Raw genomic sequence first — 21,116 nt, 5'->3', positions numbered from 1 at the left:
ATACTGCTGGGGCTCGGTGCCTGCACTACAAATCCACTGCTCCTAGAGGCTATTTTTGCCCTTTTGTTGCCCTTATTGTTTATCATTGTTGTTTTTGCTGTCGTTGTTGGATAGGACAGAGAGAAATCAAGAGAGGAGGGGAGACAGAGAGGGGGAGAGGAAGATAGACACCTGCAGACCTGTTTTACTGCTTGTGAAGCGACACCCCTGCAGGTGGGGAGCAGGGGCTCGAACCTGGATCCTTGTGCCAGTCCTTGCATTTGTCGCCATGTGCACTTAACCCACTGTGCTACCACCCGGCCCTCATGATGAGCCTTTCACAGTAACCTTTGGGACACACAGGGCCACTTTCAAGACAACTTCCAGTGCCACTGATCTTTGGTGTCAAGCAGGCCTTGGTATGGCGAGTGGACTGTCTCTGGGGGTGAATGAGCTCTCTCTAGCAGGGATGAGAGTTCCATCCCAACCACCAGGTCCTTCTTCTAGCGTTTGCCCTTCTTCCGTAGCCAGTCAACAGCGTCAGGTTGAAAGCTGTCAGGAGCTGCTTGTTGCTGGCTTTGAAAGTGACTGGGATCCAGTTTCCCCAATGAATGGGTACTCACGGGATGCACCACGAGAAGGTCGATCCAATGCATCCCACCAGGTCCTAAAACGTGGGTACAAGGCTGTGGGGCAATTCCAGGCATCCCCACTAGGGGGCAGGATTGCACCTTTCAGGGACTCTGGAAGTGCCATGAATCTGGGCCCCCAGGTCTAAGCGTGGGCACTCCCCACAGACCCTGCAGAGCCCACTTTTTGAGCTCGCAGTCTGGCTTTCTGGGGTCCTGAGAAAGTCCCTTCGCCACCCTGCATCTCAGTTTCCCCCTGAAAGGCATGGAGCTCACATGATGGTGGCCGTAGCTCCTCCCTTTTCCAAATACAGAAGCAGAGGCTGCACATGGGACACCCTGCCCATATGTGCACAGAGAAAGGAGGTGGTAGGGGGAGAGAAAGAGCGAGCGAGAGAGAGTGAGAGAGAGAGAGAGAGAGAGAGAGAGGGAACCAGAGCACCACTTGCACATGCAGTGCCAAGGATTGAACTCTGGACCTCATGCAGGCAAGTCTAATGCTTTAGCCACTGCATACCTCCCGGGTCGGCCCCTAGTCCTCACTTTTGCCTCTTTCTATCTCAACCATCTCCCCTGGGGAGGACAGTTCTGTGTCAGGGGTTATCTGAGGCCTTTTGGTGAGTATCTTTTTGCAGTTTTCTCTCTGTGTTAACTGACCCTGGTAGTTTGTAATAGGGTCTTCTTTGTGCTCATCTAGTAGGGTGTGTGCCTCACCACACCCAAGCTTGAACTCAAGGTCAGATTGCAACGAGTAGAGTCCCAGTGCTGTGGTGTCTCTCCCTTTCTCTTTTTGTCTTTATCTCTGTCTCGCTGAGTGACCAAGTGGCCCCTGGTGTCAGGACATCACATATGTATGACACCCTGGCTTTGCCAAAAAGTAAGCAAGCAAGCATGATAGTATACACCTCATTTTATAAGATACTGTCACATATTTTTCTCTGACACATGCTGTGCTGAGGATTGAATCTAGGACCACATGCTTGAAAGCCTGGTGCTTTATTTATTGCTCCACCTCCTGGGCTACCAAAGGATTTTTAAAAAATATTTTTACTTATTTATTATTGGATAGAGACAGAGAGAAATTGAGAAGAAAGGGGGAGATAGAGAGGGAAAGAGACAGAGAGACACCTGCAGCCCTACTTCACCACTTATGAAGCTTTCCCCCTGCAGGTGGGCACCAGAGGTTTGAACCTGGGTCCTTGTGCACTGTAATGTGTGTGCATAACCAGCTGCGCCACTGCCTGGCCCTCCAAAGGTTTTCCTAAAGTGGATATATATATAGTGATTTAATATTGATTTACAAAATTTCATGTCAACAGGGTTATAATTCCACTCTGTAAAGCCAGCAGAGTTCTGAATCTTCAGTCTCCCCACTGCAAGACACTGCAGTTCCCCTAAGGTTGTAGACATGGGCCAACCATCATCTGTCTACATTTATACATAATCGCCCCTGTTTTCTTCCTGATCCAATCCTCTCTTCCCCTCCAAGCCACTCATGACGCCATTCCTACCCCCATATGTCCCTCTCCTTTTCCTCTCTCTCTGGGTGCTGATGGAGCTGGAGTTCAGAGCCCTCTTATCCTCATCTTATTACTTCTCCATTGCTGGGAATATGGGTCAAGGTTCTTTTTTAATTTTTTAAAAATATTTATTTATTTCCCCTTTTGTTGCCCTTATTTTTTTAAATTGTTGTTGTAGTTATTATTGTTGTTATTGATGTCGTTGTTGTTGGATAGGACAGAGAGAAATGGAGAGAGGAGGGTAAGACAGAGGGGGAGAGAAAGACAGACACCTGCAGACCTGCTGCACCGCCTTGTGAAGCGACTCCCCTTGCAGGTAGGGAGCCGGGGGCTCAAACTGGGATCCCTACGCTGGTCCTTGCGCTTTGCACCAAGTGCGCTTAATCCACTGCGCTACCGCCTGACTCCTGGGTCAAGGTTCTTTTGGGGAAGCAGAAGGTAGGAGTTCTGGCTTCTGTAATTGCTTCTCCACTGGACATGGATGTGGACAGGTCAATCTAGTACGTAGGTATTTTGTATTTCCACCTAAAGAGGATGAGTTTCCCTGTGTTCTACATGATTAATAGCACTTAATATTGTCCTTGTGGTAGCTTTCACTGGACCTTCACCACTCTGGGAACACTTTCAGACAGAGAGAGAGAGAGAGGAGGAGGGAGAAAGAATCAGGTTCCACACCAGAGCTGCTATGGTGGAGGCTGGGCTTGAACCTGGATCGAATGCATGCAAAACAGGTACACTACCCAGGTGAACTATCCTTAATATTTTATTGATGTATCATCATCATCATCATCACTATCACCACAGAGCACTGCTCAGCTCTGGCTTATGCTGGTGCTGGGGGCTGAACCTGGGACTTTAGAGCCTCAAGAACAAGAGTCATTTTGCATAAGACTATGCTGTCTTCCCAACCCGTTCAGGTAAACTATCTTATTTGCCTTCCTTCCTTCCTTTGCTCATTCATTTAATTTTTATTATCTTTATTTACTTATTGGATACAGACGGTTAGAAATCCAGAGGGAGACAGAGAGGCACCTGCAGCACCACTCGCAAAGCTTCCTCCTGCAGGTGGGCACCAGGGGCTTGAACCATCATTGGTCCCTGTGCACTGTGACATGTGTGCTCAGCCAGGTGCGCCACCACCTGGCCCCTATTTGTTTATTTATTAATGAGAAATGTAGGAGGAGAGAGAAAGAGTCGGACATCACTCTGGTATATGTGCTGCTGGGGATTGAACTCAGGACCTCGTGCTCGAGAGTCTGATGCTTTATCTACTGTGCCACTTCCTGGACCATCCTGTTTAATTTTTTAAACATTATTTTTTTATCTTTATTTATTTGATAGAAATACCCAGAAGTTGAGAGGAATGGGGAAATAGGGAGAGAGACACCTACAGCAATGATTCACCCCTCACAAAGCTTTCCCTCCCCTATGGGGGGGAGCTTTATTTATTTATTTATTTATTTATTTATTTATGGAAAATCCCAGAACCCGTACCACAGCATATGTGGTAGCAGGGACTGATGTCGGGGAGTTTCAGGGATGCAAGGCCTGCACTCTACCACTGAGCCCCCTCCTCATGGCCCCTCCAGCATTTCTTTCTTTCTTTTTTTTATTTAAGAAAGGAGACATTAACAAAACCATGGAATAAGAGGGGTACAGTTCCACACAATTCCCATAACCCGATCTCCATATCCCACCCCCTCCCCTGACAGCCTTCCCATTCTCTGTCCCTCTGGGAGCATGGACCCAGGGTCGTTGTGGGTTGCAGAAGGTGGATGGTCTGGCTTCTGTAATTGCTTCCCCGCTGAACATGGACGTTGACTGGTCGGTCCATACTCCCAGTCTGCCTCTCTCTTTCCCTAGTAGGGTGGGTCTCTGGGGAAGCGGAGCTCCAGGACACGTTGATGGGGTCATCTGTCCAGAGCCCCCCTCCTCATGGCCCCTCCAGCATTTCTTAAGGGAACCATCTCAGTGCTTCTGCTAACTGCTGGGAGGACATTGGTACTGTGTTCCATGGTCCCATGCGTGTGTGTGTGTGTGTGTGTGTGTGTGTGTGTACATGTGTGTGTATGTGTATGTGGGGGGGCACAGAAGATGTGGTGCCCCCACCAGCACTCCCAGGGGATGCCCCAGAGCTGCCTGGCCATGCTTGCTGGGAGGACAATGACCGTTGGGGGATGAGGCTCATCCTCAGGGGCCTCTATTAATAAAGTGACCACTGACCCCCGGATGTGTGAGGGGAGAGGTGCTGAGTGTTCCCAGGGCTGCCCTTTTGCAGGGCTCCTGGCTGGTGGCCTGTGGTGCTCAGGGACGCCTGGCCTCTGGCCGCTGAGCTTCAGAAGCTCTTGTGACCAGCTGTGGGGCTGCCCTTCCTTGGTATATAAATAGCTCAGCCCAGCTCTCGTACAAGCATCCTGGGAGCCCTGGGGTATGGTGGTGGTGGGGAGTGGGGAGACCAGGCCTGGGGGACCAGGCGGGCCTTAGCCCAGGTCACAGCTCCTCCAGGAGAAGGCCTTCCAGAACCTTCTCATGCTGCCCCAATGTCATGAGAACCTGGACAGAGTCCTGCCTTCTGTCTCTCTCATTCTGTCTTCTGTGTACATGGACTAGGGACCAAGAAGGGATGGTGTCTCTCCTCCTTCTGGAAGGCCTGCAGGTGTAGCTTGGAGAGGCCATATGACCAGCCCTTCCAGGCCTCTGTGCCCAGTTTGTGCTCCATCTGGAGGCCCAGGTACCAGGAGGGGGAGACAAATTACCAAGCTTTTGACCAAGCCCATCATCTTGGGGCTAGCTCGTCAGCCAGAAGACACAGGACCTGGGGCAGGGCTGCTGTCCCCTCCTTGTCTCTTTATTTTACTCCCCAAGGGCCACTGTGGAGGAATGCACTGGGCAGACTTCACCAGGAAGGCTGAGCCTTGCTCTGGAGAACTTGACTCCCTGTCCAGGCAGAGGCCAGGCTGGGGGCTAGGTGGAACCCTGAGAAAGCTTCCAGGGTGACAGGTGTGAGTGGCACCCAGGGGAGGTGGGGGGCTGAGGGGAGGGAGGGAAGAGGGGGCCCTGGCACTGGGCAGTGAGGAGTCTGCCCCCCAACAGCCTGACACAGACTCAGCCATCACTGTCCTTGGTCACCCCTCTGGGACACCCTTTGAAATCTTTCTCTCTGTATAAAAGAAATAAAAAGGGGGGTGTGAGGGACTTATTTATTATTTATTGGATAGAGACGAGAGAAATCCAGAGGGAAGGAGGAAGACAGAAAGAGACATTTCCAGACCTGCTTCACCACTCATGAAGCTTCCCACCTCTGCCCACAGGTGGGGACTGGGAGCTTGAACCTAGGACCTTGCACACTGTAATGTGTGCACTCAACTAGGTGTGCCATCACCCAGCTCCAGAATTTATTTTTAATTTCTTTACTGGGGAATTAATGTTTTACATTCAACAGTAAATACAATAGTTTGTACATGCATAACATTCCCCAGTTTTCCACATAACAATACAAACCCCACTAGGTCCTCTGTCATCCTTCATGGACCTGTATTCTCCCCACCCACCCACCCACCCCAGAGTCTTTTACTTTGGTGTAATATGCCAATTCCAGTTCAGGTTCTACTTGTGTTTTCTTTTCTGATCTCGTTTTTCAACTTCGGCCTGAGAGTGAGATCATCCCATATTCATCCTTCCGTTTCTGACTTATTTCACTTAACAGGAAATTTTCAAGGTCCATCCAAGATCGGCTGAAAACGGTGAAGTCACCATTTTTTACAGCTGAGTAGTATTCCATTGTATGTATATACCACAACTTGCTTAGCCAATCATCTGTTGTTGGACACCTGGGTTGCTTCCAGGTTTTGGCTATTACAAGTTGTGCTGCCAGGAACATATGTGTACACAGATCTTTTTGGGTGAGTGTGTTGGGTTCCTTAGGATATATCCCCAGGAGAGGAATTGTAGGATCATAGGGGAGGTCCATTTCTAGCCTTCTGAGAGTTCTCCAGACTGTTCTCCACAGAGGTTGGACCAATTGACATTCCCACCAGCAGTGTAGGAGGGTTCCTTTGACCCCACACCCTCTCCAGCATTTGCTGCTGTTCCCTTTTCTGATGTATGACATTCTCACAGGAGTGAAATGGTATCTCATTGTTGTCTTGATTTGCATTTCTCTGACAATCAGAGACTTGGAGCATTTTTTCATGTGTTTCTCGGCCTTTTGGATCTCTTCTGTGGTGAATATTCTGTCCAAGTCCTCCCCCCATTTTTGGATGGGGTTATTTGTTGTCTTGTTGTTGAGTCTGGCAAACTCTTTATATTAAACTCTTGTCTGGTGTATGGCATGTAAAGATCTCCCATTCTGTGAGGGGTCTCTTGGTTTGGGTAGTGGTTTCTCTTGCTGTGAAGAAGCTTTTTAATTTGATGTAGTCCCATAGGTTTATACTTGCCTTAGTCTTCTTAGTAATTGGATTCATTTCATTGAAGATGTCTTTAAAATTTATGCGGAAAAAAGTTCTGCCAATATTTTCTTCTAAGTATCTGATAGTTTCTGGTCTAACATCCAAGTCCTTGATCCACTTGGAATTTACTTTTGTATTTGGTGAAATACAGTGAGTGGCTCAGTTTCATTCTTCTGCATGTTTCAACCCATTGTTTCCAACACCATTTGTTGAAGAGACTCTGCTTTCCCCATTTAATAGTCTGGGCCCCTTTGTCAAAGATTAGATGTCCATAGGTGTGGGGGCTCAGACTCCACTATCTTGAGGAATGTTCCATCTATTCACATTTTTTGTAGTGTTTTGATCATATTGATTTGATCTATTGATATGATCATGTGGTTTTTGGTTTTGCTTTTATTGATGTGGTGGACCATGTTGACTGATTTACGTATATTAAACCAACCTTGCATGCCTGGAATAAACCCCACTTGGTCATGATGAACAATCTTTTTAATATACTGCTGTATCTGGTTGGCTAGAATTTTGTTCAATATTTTAGCATCTATGTTCATCGGAGATATTGGTCGGTAGTTTTCTTTTTTGGTTGTGTCCCTGTCTGCTTTTGGTATTGGAGTGATGCTGGGTTCATAGAAGCTGGAAGGGAGTATTCCAGTGTCTTCAATCTTCTGGAAGACTTTTATTTTTAATTTTTTTAAATATTTATTTATTTTTCCCTTTTGTTGCCCTTGTTGTTTATCGTTATTATTGTTATTGCTGTCATTGTTGTTGGATAGGACAGAGAGAAATGGAGAGAGGAGGGGAAGACAGAGAGGGGGAGAGAAAGACAGACACCTGCAGACCTGCTTCACCGCCTGTGAAGTGACTCCCCTGTAGGTGGGGAACTGGGGGCTCTAACCGGGATCCTTATACTGGTCCTTGTGCTTTGTGCCACGTGCACTTAACCCGCTGCACTACGTCCAACTCTCTTGGAAGACTTTTAAAAATAGAGGTATTAGTTCTTCTTTGAAGGTTTTTTAGAATTCATTTGTAAAACCATCTGGTCCAGGACTTTTATTCTTGGGAAGGTTTTTGATAACTGTTTCCAGTTATCATTATGTTTCAAGTTATCATTAGCTGTGATGGGCCTGTTCATAGTATCTAGTTACTCTTTATATAATTTTGGAAGTTGGTAGGTATCTAGGAAATCATCCATTTCTTCCTGGTTCTCTAGCTTGGTGGCATATAGTTGTTCATAGAAGCCTCGCGTGATATGTTGAATTTCTGCAGTGTCTGTTGTGATAGCTCCTCTTTCATTTATGATCTGATTTATTTGGGTCTACTCCCTTTTTTGTTTCGTGAGTCTGGCTAAAGTTTGTCGATTTTTTTTTCACTCTTTCGAAGAACCAACATTTACTTTCATTGATCTTTTGTATGTTTTTTTAAAAAATATTTTATTGGGGGTCGGGCGGTGGCGCAGTGGGTTAAGCGCATGTGGCGCAAAGCTCAGGGACCGGCGTAAGGATCCCGGTTCGAGCCCCCGACTCCCCACCTGCAGGGGAGTCGCTTCACAGGCGGTGAAGCTTGTCTGCAGGTGTCTATCTTTCTCTCCCCTTCTCTGTCTTCCCCTCCTCTCTCCATTTCTCTCTGTCCTATCCAACAACGAATTGCATCAACAAGGGCAATAATAATAACCACAACGAAGCTACAACAAGGGCAACAAAAGGGGGAAAAATGGCCTCCAGGAACGGTGGATTCATGGTGCAGGCACCGAGCCCAGCAATAACCCTGGAGGAGGAAAAAGAAAAAAAATTATTTATTTATTTATTCCCTTTTGTTGCCCTTGTTTTATTGTTGTAGTTATTATTGTTGTCGTTGTTGGATAGGACAGAGAGAAATGAAGAGAGGAGGGGAAGACAGAGGGGGAGAGAAAGATAGACACCTGCAGACCTGCTTCACCACTTGTGAAGCGACTCCCCTGCAGGTGGGGAGCCAGGGCTCAAACCAGCATCCTTAAATTGGTCCCTGCGCTTTGCGCCACCTGCGCTTAACCCGCTGTGCTACAGCCTGACTCCCGTATTTTTTTTTTAATGTTATTTATTTCTGCCCTAACTTTAGTTATTTCTGTCCTTCTGGTTGCTTTAGGGTTCCTTTGTTCTTCTTCTTCACTTATTTATTTATTTTTCCTTTGTTCTTCTTCTTCTAGGTCTTCAAGATGTACAATCAGGTTGTTTATTTGTGCTTTTTTTGTTTCCTAATGTGTGCTTGTATGGGTATGAACTTCCCTCTCAGTACTGCCTTACCTGTGTCCCAAATATTTTGATAGCTTGTGTCTTCATTTTCATTGAACTCTCAAAATATTTTGATTTCTTCCTTTATTTCCTCTTTGACCCAGATGTTGTTAAGTAGTGTACTATTGAGCTTACACATTTGGGGCTATTAGTAATCTTTTTTGATTGTTAAATGTTAGTTTAATTCCACTGTGTTCTGAGAGATGCTTGGGATGATTTCAATGCTCTTGAATTTGCTAATGCTATCTTTGTGGCCTAACATATGGTCTATTTTTGAGAATGACCCATGTGGACTTGAGTAGAATGTGTATTCCAGTTTCTTGGGGTGAATGACTCTGAAAATGTCCAATAGTTCTAGTTTACCAATCTCCTCATTTAGCTCCTTCATGTCTTTATTGATTTTCTGCCTGAATGATCTGTCAAGTTGAGAGAATGGGTGTTGAAGTTCCCTACTATAACTGTATTGCTGTTAATATATTGCTGTAGCTCTTTCAGTAGATGTTTGATGTATTTAGATGGCTTCTCATTGGGTGAATAGATGTTAATAGTTGTTAAATCTTCTTGATTGACTGATCTTCTGAGCATTAAGTAGTGTCCATTCCTTTGTTTTTAAATTTTATTTATTTTAAAGTCTATCATGTCAGATATGAGAATAGCTGTTCCTGCCCTTTTTTGTGGGCCATTGGCTTGTATGATAGTTTTCCATCCTTTCACTTTAAGTCTGTGTTTGTCTTGTTGAGTTAGGTGGGTTTCCTGTAGACAGCATATTGTTGGGTTGTGTTTTCTGATCCATCTTCCTACTTTGTGCCTTTTAATAGGTGAATTCAGGCCATTGACATTTATTGATATCAAAGATTGAAGATATTTTAACGCCATTCTTGTAGATTTTTGGAGTGTTCTGATAGATGGTATATTTATGGTGGTCTGACTATTTATAGGAGACCTTTCAGAACTTATTTGAGAGCAGGCTTGGTGATAGTTGAGTCCTTCAACTGTTGCTTGTCTGAGAAGGTTTTAATGCCTCCATCTAGTCTGAATGACAGTCTTGCAGGATACAGTATTCTTGGTTGAAAGCCTTTCTCATTGAGCACTCAATAGATATCTTGCCATTCTCTTCTGGCCTGTAGTGTTTGTGTGGAGAAGTCTGTTGCTAATCTTAAGGGTTTACTTTTATTTTTAAATAAAAATAGATGCCTCCTTATTTTTCTCTTGCAGCCTTCAGGATCCTTTCTTTATCCTTATTCCTTTCCACTCTAAATAGGATGTGTCTTGGTGTCTTGAATAGGTCAATTCTATTTGGGACCCTCTGGGCATCTTGAACCTTTATGTCTTTGATGTTGTCTAGACTAGAGAAGTTCTCAGCTACTATGTCCTGAAGAATGCTTTCTTCCCCTCCTTTATCTTCCTCTGGTAAGCCAATAATATGAATATTATTTCTTTTGAAGTCATCCATATGCCTCTGTTGTTGTTTTTGGTATCTCTTAATCTCTTTTTGAGATCTCTTTCTTCTTTTTTAATTGTCTCTAATTCATCCTTGATCTTGCTAATTCTGTCTCATTTATTCTATTCTTTCTCTCCTCTACTGTTTTCTGGAGTTCATCTATTTTGTTACCCTGTTCTGATACTGTTTTAGCTTGTTCATCTAGTTGTGTTTTTAGCTCAGCTATTTCAGCTTTCAGCTCTCTAATAATCTTGAGATAATTAGTGTTTTCTTCCGGGGTCTCATTTGTTGTTTCTGCATTTCTGATGACAATTCTTTCAAACTCTTTACCACCATAAAGCAGTGCTCTGTATTAAAAAAAAAAAAGAACCAGAGCATCACTCTGGCACACGCCAGAAAACAACCACTCTGTGGTTCCCACTCGCTCGGGCGAACTCAGAACAGCCAGCAGGAATAGCCAGCGGGCGGGAGGCAAGGAGCGGAGCTGCTGTTTCCACCTGGTTAAACAGCTAGCCAGCCGGCTGCGCCCAGACAACCCTGCGCACCGCGCCCGCAGCCCCTCAGCCCCGCAGCCCGCAGGAGCCCGACGCCAGCACGCAAGAGCCCGATGCCTCCACGCTAGAGCCCGAGGCCAACACGCAAGAGCCCGAGGCCAGCCCACAGGAGCCGGCTCTCCACCGCGTGGCGCAGGGCACTGGACGCGTGATCCCTCCACACTGCTCGGCCACTGCGAGCAGGGCAGCAGACATGGCAGGGCCATGGGGCAGGGCCGCGGCCTATCATGGCCGCCACCCCTGGGCACCTAGGCCCACGCCTTCTACAAAGATGGCCTGCCTGCCCTCTTTCTATGAATTCTGGAACCATCCCGGGCCTCCCGGACCCCCGGGCTCCCTGCCGAAACTGGGCACACCAGCTGCCGGTCCGGTATGAAGGCAGACAAGCTGGAGTACGCAGAGATTTGTGCAGAGATCGCAACCTGCAATTCCTAGAAGTGGAGCTGCGCGGGAAGCCACCTCCGGATGGTGAATCCCCCCCCCCCCCCAACAACTAAGACAGTACAGATTTAAATTCGTGTTTAAAATGACATGTCTTCGTAACAAAGGTTTCTCTCCTAGTGTATTAATGACCATGTTTATGTGTATGTTTAAAGTTTGGTAAACAGTAGCTTTAAGGCTAAATTCTTAATAGTCAAAGTTAAATGAAAAAGGTTTTCAACGTAATTCTCATAAAGATAAAATTAACTTACATTTGAAGTATGAGGTAAAAATTAGTTAACAATCAATATATTTTAACTAAGTTAGGCTAAACAAAAGGTTAAATAGACTTGTTGATATGTAAAACTCTCCACTACCTTCTCTATTAGAAATGGTAGATCGCACAATGGCTATGCTAATTATTCTCATGCCTGAGGTTTCCTCTCCGGCCCACACCTAGGGTGTGTCTCCATCTTGAATGGGTGTAACAAAAGGTTAAAAGACGTTGTTGATATGTAAAAGTCTCAAATTCCTTCTCTATTAGAAACGTTGGATCGTGCAGTAGATATGCTAATAACAAGTTTTGTTTCATAGTAAGTAAGTTGCAGCCAGCTGCCTGTGGGACTCTAGGCCGTTCCCCGCCCCCATGCAAATGCCCGTCGAGGCAAGTAACCCCCCAGAGGCAAGAAATGTTTTTTTTTTAAGCTGATAAAGTTTAGTTTGTGCCAGTTTCTTTTTTAAAAAATGCCTGTACGATATAGGTTTCTGCTCACCCCACACCCTTGATACTATAATCATTTAGTTAAAAAGAAAAGGGGGAATTGTCGTATGCTTTACATTGATTTGTTCTAGCCCTCCCCCGCCAAGAGAATTGGATCAGTCCTGTTAATTTCGCGGGCCTGCTTGGCCCCGCCCCAAGGAACCTGGAGAGAGGGTTCCTGAGTTCTTGAGTTCGAGAGTTTCAGGGTTACAGAGTAAGAGAGAGTTCCCACAGTGGAAGAGTTTCAGAGGGTTCCCCAATATGAGAGTTCCAGAGTTCCAGAGTTGGAGAGTTCCCGAGTTACAGAGTAAGAGGGAGTGCTTGTGCCGCCGCAAAGAGACAGCCGAGTTCTGTTTGGTGATTAGTTTGTCTTAGTTTGTGAATCGTTGTTCCTGAATAAAGAAATACAGCTTCCCTGCCCAGCCATTGTCTCCGCGTCTCTGTTACCCGCCGTGAAGCCAGCCCGGCCGGCAAGAGCCTTCCGAATTTTAACAACAGCCCCACCTCCGGAAGTCTCCCAGAATTTATTTATCAATGAGACACACAAACACACACACACACACACACACACACACACAGAGAGATAAGATAGCATAATGGCTATGCAGAGAGACTCACAGTGTCTGAAGCTCCAAAGTCCCAGGCTCGATCCCCTGTACCACCATAAAGCAGTGCTCTGTATTAAAAAGAAAAAAAAAAAAAAAGAACCAGAGCATCACTCTGGCACACGCCAGGAAACAACTTGGGACCCCAAAACTTCTAAGCACAGTGCTCTAATTATTGTTTCATCTCCTGGGGCTGCTGCAGGTGAGTCTCCAGTCTTTGGTACCAGGGGACATGACAGCATCCATGGCGAGGTGACAGCAGTCCCCCATTTGCTCTGTGAGCACCCCTCCTAGTCCTCTTCTCTAACCTGAGCTGGGGTATGGTCCTGCATAGTCGGGGGCTGTTGCCCCAAAGGCAACAGAGGAAGTGAGCAGGGACAGAGCCAGGAGCCTAGCCCCCTTTGAAGGACCTCAGCCTGTTGTGAATGGCTTTCCAACTGACCCTTGCCCACTGTCTGCTGTTAGCTTGACTCTCTTCTCTGTTTCTCAGAAGTGGGATCAGGGGTTATCTTCTCCCAGTGCTCAGCCTGGGCTTGCAGGGGTGGTGGAGGACTGGAAGGGGGCTCATTAGCAAGTCTTTTGTGTGAGACCTCAAAACTCACCCATAAAGTGAGGCTGGGGGGGGGGGAGATGGTGGTGCACTCACCTGAGTGTGAGGTCCAGGGTACAAGCCCCTGCTTCCCACCTGCGGGGGGCGGGGGAGCTTCATGATTGTTGAAGCAGTGCTGCAGTTCTCTCTCTCTCTCTGTCTTTCTTGCTCCTCCTCTTCTCTTAATTTCTGTGTTCTATCAAAAAAGGAATAGTGGATATGTTGTGCAAGTATTTAGTTCTAGCAATAACCCTGGTGGCAATAAATAATAAAAAAAAAAAAAGGAAAAAGAAAAAAACCAAGACTGGAAAAAACTCAGTTTAGTGCTGGGGAGATGTCCTAGTGTGTCGGAGCATAGTACTTGTATGCCTGAGGCTCCAAGATCCTAGGTTCAGTCCTGGTACCACTGTAAGCCAGAGCTGAGCAGTATTCTAATCTCTGGATCTTGCTTATAAAAATAAATAATAAAAAAGCTTGAGTTTAGAAGCTCAAACTTATTCATTTACTTATTTACTTACTTATTTATTTATTTTACCACCAGAGTTATTACTTGGGCTTGGTACCAGCACTACAAACCCACCACTCCTGGTGGCCATCTGCCCCCCTTTCCTTTTCTTTCTATTTTAGTTGATAGGACAGAGAGAAAGTGAGGGGGGGGGAGATAGAGAAGGAGAAAGAGAGACACTTGCAGACTTGCTTTGAGTGGGGACTCAAACCCAGGTCCTTGTGTGTAATGTGTGCCTGAACCGCTTTTTCACTCTGAGAGAGGGAGAGAGAGAGAGGGAGAGAGAGAGAGAGAGAGACTATAGCCCTGTGCACCATACCTCCCATATAGTGACAGGGCCTGAACCTACGCCACTCAGTTTTCAAGATACATTCTCTACCTGGTGAACCATCTCTCCCAGCGCCTTCACTTAGTACATCCTAAAACAGTTTGTTTATTACCAGAGCACTACTCAGCTTTGGCTTATGGTGGTGCTGGAGATTGAACCTGAGACCTTTGGCACCTCCTCCTCAACCCCCAGCAGGCATGGGATTCCGATCTTGGGCCTCCCCACCCAGGATGTGTGGGTTAGCTTGGTGGGAGCTGCTGGTGTTGAGGGGGCTGGTGGAAGGTGGAAGAGTAGGGCATCCCTAGGATCTCCTGATGCAGCTCTCTTTGGGGACGTCTCTCAGCCCCCCTGAATCCTGGCACCAAGTGAAAAGTCTCTGACCCCCTTCCCTAGGCTCCTGGTGTCTCCTGGTGTCTCAAATCCATGGGCCAACTTCTTATTTCTCCCTTCCAAGTGCTTCTTCCCACCATTGGCTTAAATGCCAAGAGTGAGGGCTAGACGCCTCAATGTATCTGCTTCGCCCACTTTGCACCCTGACAGTCCCCTCAGCTGCCTCCCCAGCATGCACCTCATTCTGTTAGTGTCTTTCTGCTACTGTTCACCGCAGGACACCACATGCCTGGCTCTCATCCCACTTATCACCTCCCCTTTACAGAGGACCCCTCCTTCCTGAGAGTTGTCTTCTCCCTCCTGAATGTCAGAGGGACAACCCAGTTTCAGCCCCTAGGTGCCATGGGGTGGGGCTTATGGGAACCAGGTCCCAGGGATAGGCAAAGCTCTTCCTGGGAGTGTGTTTTGGGGGGGCAGGGGAGATATCTGAGGTCATCCCTTTGGCTTTTTTCAACCTAAACAGGACATTCTGTGCAGAGGTAAGAGCTGTGCTGTGTGTTAGGAAAGCAGAGAGATGGAGTGTGTGTGTGTTTGCATGTTTGCATGTGTATGTGCGCGCACGCATGAGCGTGCAGGGAAATGGGGCAAGACACAGCCAACCAACAGTTCAAAACAAAACAAATCTTTTGTGTCTTCTTAAAAATCCACTTCCTTTAACTCCAAATCAGAGAGTGTGGAGGCTGTGGACACCCACCAGTCCCAAGATTCTGGTGTGTAGGCATAGCTGTCCCCGAGAATTGGGTGCAATAAGCCCTAGGCTGGGGTAGGGTGGGGGGGGTGGATGATGCAGGACTCCTGCCTGCTGGGGCTCTCCTAGCCCTGAGGCCCTGCAGAGGTTGCCTGGCCGAGATCCTCAGTGGCCTCTAACTCTGTTCCTCCTGTCCTTCTCAGGGTCCAAGGTGCTTCGTGCTGGCTCTTCTGAAGCTAGGCAGGTGGGACACTGAGGCTAGCCCTGAAATGCACTGCGTGAGGTCATAGTGCTAGGAGAGGCTGGATAGCTTGGAGTCTCTCTGCTCCTGCCTAGGGAGCTGCCTCTGACTGGTGGTCAGATCTGTCTGCATGAGCTGGGGAAGACTGTGGGCTCCCAGCAGCCCCTTTAGGAGACTGGGACAGTCTCTGGTAATGGGGACCAGGCAGCTCCCGAGACCCAGCTTCCACTCCGGGGCAGCCAGGGGTGTGCCTCTTGGGTACCAGAGCAGGGGGCGATGCCAAATCTGTGTCTGCTGTGGCCAAGGTGGAAGGAAGGCAGTGTACCCCACGCCCTGGAGCCTTCTCCCAGCTTCTCAAAGCCGCTCCTGCTGCCTACACCACCTCCTCTGGAGCCAGGCTCTGGTCTTGGAAGTCTGAGGTTGGCCCCAGTACATCAACATCTAGCTCTTCTCTTTTTCTCTTTCTTTCTTAACCCTGAGTGCGTACTTTTATTTTATTTTTTATATTTATTTTTATATTGCTCTCTTTTTCTTTTCTTTTTTTGCCTCCAGGGTTATTGCTGGGGCTCAGTGCCTGCACTATGAATCCACTGCTCCTAGAGACCATTTTTTCCATTTTTGTTGCCCTTGTTGTTATTGTTATTAGTATTGTTGTTGGATAGGACAGAGAGAAATTGAGAGAGAGGAGAGGAGACAGAGGTGTGGACAGAAAGACACTTGCAGACCTGCTTCACTGCTTATCAAGCAACCCCCTGAAGGTGGGGAGCAGGGGCCTTGAACAGTGATCCTTATGCCTGTCCTTGTGCTTTGCACCATGTGCACTTAACCCTCTGCACTACCTCCTGGCCCCCCATTTTCTTTCCTTTTCTTTATTTTTTAAAATAATAATAAGAATAATATATATATACATTTTTAAAGATTTTACTAATTTATGAGAAAGGAGGAGAGAGAAAGAACTAGACATCACTCTGGCACATGTGCAGCTGATGATCGAACTCGGGACCTCATGCTTGAGAGCAAGCCAGTCTGGCCTTTACAGTAAGTGCTGGAGGCAGAGGGAGGAGGAAAGCGCCCAGGGTGAGGGAGCCCTGTGGGAGGGTGTGTGGGCTGAGGGAAGAGCCTGGATCCTGCAGATGCTCACAGTGGCACAGGGAATGCTTGCTTTGCTCCTCACCCCTCCCTGCTGGACTCTAATTCATCAACAGAAGAAATCTCTGGTGTCGCCTCTCTCCTGGCCCCGCAGGCTCCTACAAGATTGATTAACACAAACATCAATTTCTTGGGCTGCACGCCTTCGAAAACACGGCACTTTTTCAGATTGAATTGCTACTGTGCGCCCGGTGTAAATAAAGGAGGGAGTGATGTGGAAGATTTGTTACCACCACCGGGGCGGGCAGGCAGCCCAGCTCCCTCTGTGCTGGCCATGGGGGTGCAGGAGAGGGGGTGGGGGGTGGGTGAGAGAGAGGGAAGGAGAAGGAGGGAGGCAGAGAGAGAAAGGGGAGAGAGGGGAGAGACACAGGCAGGAGAAGCCAGAGAGAGCGGTTGTGTGGTCAGGTGACAGGATTAAAGAGGAAAGGACTGAACTGTTGTTTATTGGAGTTGGGGCAGTTGGGTGCTAGCTGAGGGGGGGAGTCTCAGCAGCTGGTGGGGTGACCTGGACCATGTGGGTAGTGGGTACAGGGACTGAGGGTCCAGGTTTGTGTGGGTGGTAAGGTGTTGGAACTGGAATCCAGGACCCTGCCAGCAAGCGTGGCTCTGGGAACTATGGGTTCAGAGCCCAGGCAGCCTGTCGAAATGTTTCCTCAGTAAAATCCTGAGCCAGGGCTCTGTACCTTGGTCCTCTCTCTCCCAGCACAGCCCATTGCTGCTGCAGACACCTTCTGCTCCTGGGTACCCCAAATTCTGTGAGCCATGAATGAATGAACATCTGCCTGTTCTCACACAGAGTCCATGGTTCAGCAGGTAGAGTGAACACTTCACTGTGCATGAGATCCTGGCTTGGATCTCCAGCACTGCATAGGAGCACCAAGGGAACTTCATCAGTGCTGTAGTGTCTCTCCTCTCTCAAAATATGGCATTGCACATGTGTGAAGTCTTTGCTTCTTTCCCTTGTGGTAGATTAAAAGAGTTCAAAACAGTAGATTAAAATGGTTCAAAAGATGGTGCAGCGGATAAAGTGTTGGACTCTCAAACATGAGACCTTGAATTCAACTCCCAGTATCTCATGTACCAGAGGGTATAGTGCTGCAGGTGTCTCTTTTCCTCCCCTACCTCTATCTCTCTATCCCTCCCCTCTTTCTCAATTTCTGTCTCTAACCAAAAAAAAACAAAGGAGGGAGGGGGAACAGAGAGAAGTGGGGAGACACCCGCAGCACTGCAGCACTGGTCCTGCACTCATGAAGCCTCCCCCTGCAGGTGAGGACTCAGGGGCTTGAACACGTGTGCTCTGTCAGGTACACCACCACCTAGTATTCTCACCAGTTCCCTTTGTGAGAATTACTCTCTGAACCCCAGTGGGGATTGCAAGGTGAGGAGACCCAGCAGGACCAGACTTGGGCTTTTAGACTCTCAGTGCAGTGCTCTCTGTTCATTCAAGCCCTTCCCTGGAGCATGGCAGCAGCTTATGGGTGGAAGTTGGGGCCCATCCCCTGCTGGTGTGCAGGCACCATCTCCTTCAGACTCAGCCAGCTCCCAGGTCTCTGATATACGCTGTGTCCTGCCGCAGCTAGTCCTGGGGGAATCTTGACCTCATGCTGTAGGAGAATCCAGGTTCAGAGAGAGTCCTATAGTGCCATATTTATTGTTTGTTTGTTTGTTTGTTTATTTATTTATTTTGCCTCTAGTGTTATTTCTGGGGCTCAGTGCCTGCACTATGAATCCACTGCTCCTGGCGGCTATTTTTTTTCCATTTTTGTTGCCCTTGTTGTTGTTGTTATTGCTGTTGTTGTTGGATAGGACAGAGAGAAATCGAGAGAGATGGGGAAGACAGAGAGGAGGAGAGAAAGATAGACACCTACAGGCCTGCTTCACCGCCTGTGAAGTGACCCACCCTGCAGGTGGGGAGCGGGTCACACCATATGCCTGTCCTTGCGCTTTGCGCATGTGCGCTTAACCCGCTGTGCTACTGCCCGGCCCCTATTTATTTATTTTTTGCCTCCAGGGTTATCACCGGGGCTTGGTGCCTGCACTATGAATCCACTGCTCCTGGAGGCCATCTTGTTTTCATTGTTGTTGTTATTATTGTTGGATAGGACAGAGAGAAAGCGAGAAAGGAGGGGAGGTGGGGGGCAGGAGATAGACACCTGCAGTCCTGCTTCACCGCTTGCAAAGTGACTCCCCTTCAGGTGGGGAGCTGGAGCCTCAAACCTAGATCCTTACGCAGGTCCTTGTGCAACTTCGCACTGTGTGCACTTAACCCGCTGTGCTCCCACCTGGCCCCCACCTCTACACTTACTTAGACTCTGGTCTCTGGATGGCTTGGCCCCAACCTCAGGGCTTCTGCCACTCTCTGTGACTATGGAGGTCCTCCAGGGTACCTGTGAGGGACTCAGTGGGCATTATTGGGGGAGGAGCTTCAGGTCAGCGGGCTGGGGGCTATCAGCAAGGTGGACGTGTGTGTGTGTGTGTGTGTGTGTGTGTGTGTGTGTGTGTGTGTGTGTTGGTCAGGGCTGTCCAGTCTCTGCTCTGAGTCTCATCTGTGTTTTCTTTCCTTTGTGGCAGGCAGACTCCAAGAGACACAGAGATCTCCTGTATCCTCAAACCCTGTTTCTGAGTGTAGGGAGGCACGGCCAAGAGAGAGGAGCATCCGCCCCACGGCACACAGCAGCGCAGCGAGCTGGGCCTGGAGGCTGGGACGCAGCTCCGTGATGGGGCTGGGTGGGTGCGGGCAGAGCCCCCGCTGCCTGAGCACTTCAAGTGGCATCCAGGGAGTGCACCTGGCTGTTTGCGGGCTGGTGTGGGGGCGGGCCAGCGGGCACTTGAGTTAAACGTGGCTGATCTGGTGCAAGAACGTGAATGCTGCCAACCATGTCTGCATCATGGGGAAAGCAGGTGGCACAGTGAGGACTGTTTCCCATGGCAGCAAGAAAGGGGGTCTGGGGGAGAGATGGCGTGTGGGGAGGGGGCACTTGAACCCTGTTCGCCATTCTCCTGGGCTCTGGAGTCAGATGCCCAAGGGAAAGCGGACTCCAACTCTAGCTAGTTCCTGTGCTTCAGTTCCTGCTTTTCTCCTTCCTTTTGCTGCCTGGAATCGAGCATGCAGGAGAGGGTGGGAGCAGAGCAGGCCGCATGGTGTGAACACCCTGGAGTGTGCTGGGCCACTGGAATGCAGCTGCATCCCTGCTTGGGTGTCATGGTCATGCCCAGGTCCCAGCTGGCTGCCCTCCTTCCTTTATGCAACAAATATCTCCTGTGCTCACAGCAGAGCTCTGTGAATCTAACAGTAAGGTTCAGTTCACACAGGACCCCCTGGCTGGAGGAGAAAATAATCTTACTCTTTTCTACTTCTGAAGGTGGGGGGATCGTCCTGGTAGAGTGCATATGTCACAGTGTTCAAGAACCTGGGTTCAAAACCCCAATCCCCACCTGTAGGGAGGATACTTCACAAGTGGTGAAGTAGTGCTGTAGGTCTCTCTCTTTCTCCTTCTCTATTTCCCCCCTTGATTTCTTTGTCTCTGTCCAATAAATAAATAAAATATCAAATAAGAAAAAAAAGAAAAGAGACTACCAGAGGAAAAAGGAAAAGCAACCTCATGTAAATGAAAGAGATTGAATTTGTTGTTAAAAGCCTTCCAACAATAACAAAACAAATTCCAGGCCTACTTGATTTTCCTGGCAAATTCTGCCAAGCACTTAAGAAATACTACCAACCAGACTCAATCACTTCAATAAAATGGAAAATGGGGGGCCAATTACCAACTCTTTATGAGGTCCGTCTTATCCTGATGCCAAAACCTGAGAATAGATGGTGTTGATGGTGGTGGGGGGAACAAATACAATTTAATGTGTATTTATGAGAAAAAAAAATCTTTCAGCAAAACAGAAAGAAACTTTCTCAGTGTCATAGAGGTCATCAATGTCCTATAGTGAACATGACAATAGTGAGATTCTGAATTCACCTTTCCTCTAAGACCAAAACCAAAGCAGGGTACTTACTCAGGTCTAGTGCTGATCTGGAGAGCTTGGCCAACAGGATCAGGCCAGGAAAAGAAAGGACACAGATTGAAAAAGAAGAAATAAAATTGTTTTTTTATTTCAGTCAACGTAATTGTCTACACAGAAAATCAAAGAGGGGGTCAGGTGGTAGGTAGCACATCTGGTTGAGCACACACATTACCACATCTGGTTGAGCACACACATTACCATGCACAAGGACCAGGGGCTCAAGACCCCAGTTCCCACCTATGTGAAGGGCGGGAGTTTCACAAGTGGTGAAGTAGTGCTGTGAGTCTCTCCCTCCCTCTCAATTTCTCGCTATAATAATTATACATAATATTGTATATAATATATATATATATATACATATGGCTGCTGGGAACAGTGGATTTCCAGCAGTAAATTTGGTGAAAAACAAACAAACAAAAATCAAAAAGGAAATCTCAAAGATTCAGTGTAATTGTAATCAAACTCTCAGCAGGAATGGTTGTGGAAGTCCACATGCTGATTCTCAAATTCAAGTGGAAAGGCCACCACTTCGGAGAGTCAGAATAGGGATAGGGAGACAGCATGATGGTTATGCAAAGAAACTTCCTTT

The 21,116-nt window shown here is 47.7% G+C and overlaps 1 long non-coding RNA gene across 1 annotated transcript in view; it reads left to right on the top strand.

The window, feature by feature from the left end:
* LOC132540858 (uncharacterized) overlaps positions 1 to 21,116 on the top strand; it is a 43,978-nt gene that overhangs the window by 6,263 nt on the left and 16,599 nt on the right. The window lies entirely within an intron of this gene.

This window comes from Erinaceus europaeus, chromosome 10 (genome assembly GCF_950295315.1).
Source record: "Erinaceus europaeus chromosome 10, mEriEur2.1, whole genome shotgun sequence".
NCBI classification, from domain to species: Eukaryota; Metazoa; Chordata; class Mammalia; order Eulipotyphla; family Erinaceidae; genus Erinaceus; species Erinaceus europaeus.
The sequence above is the reverse complement of the archived record's forward strand: the minus strand, read 5'-3'. Positions and strand labels throughout refer to the sequence as shown.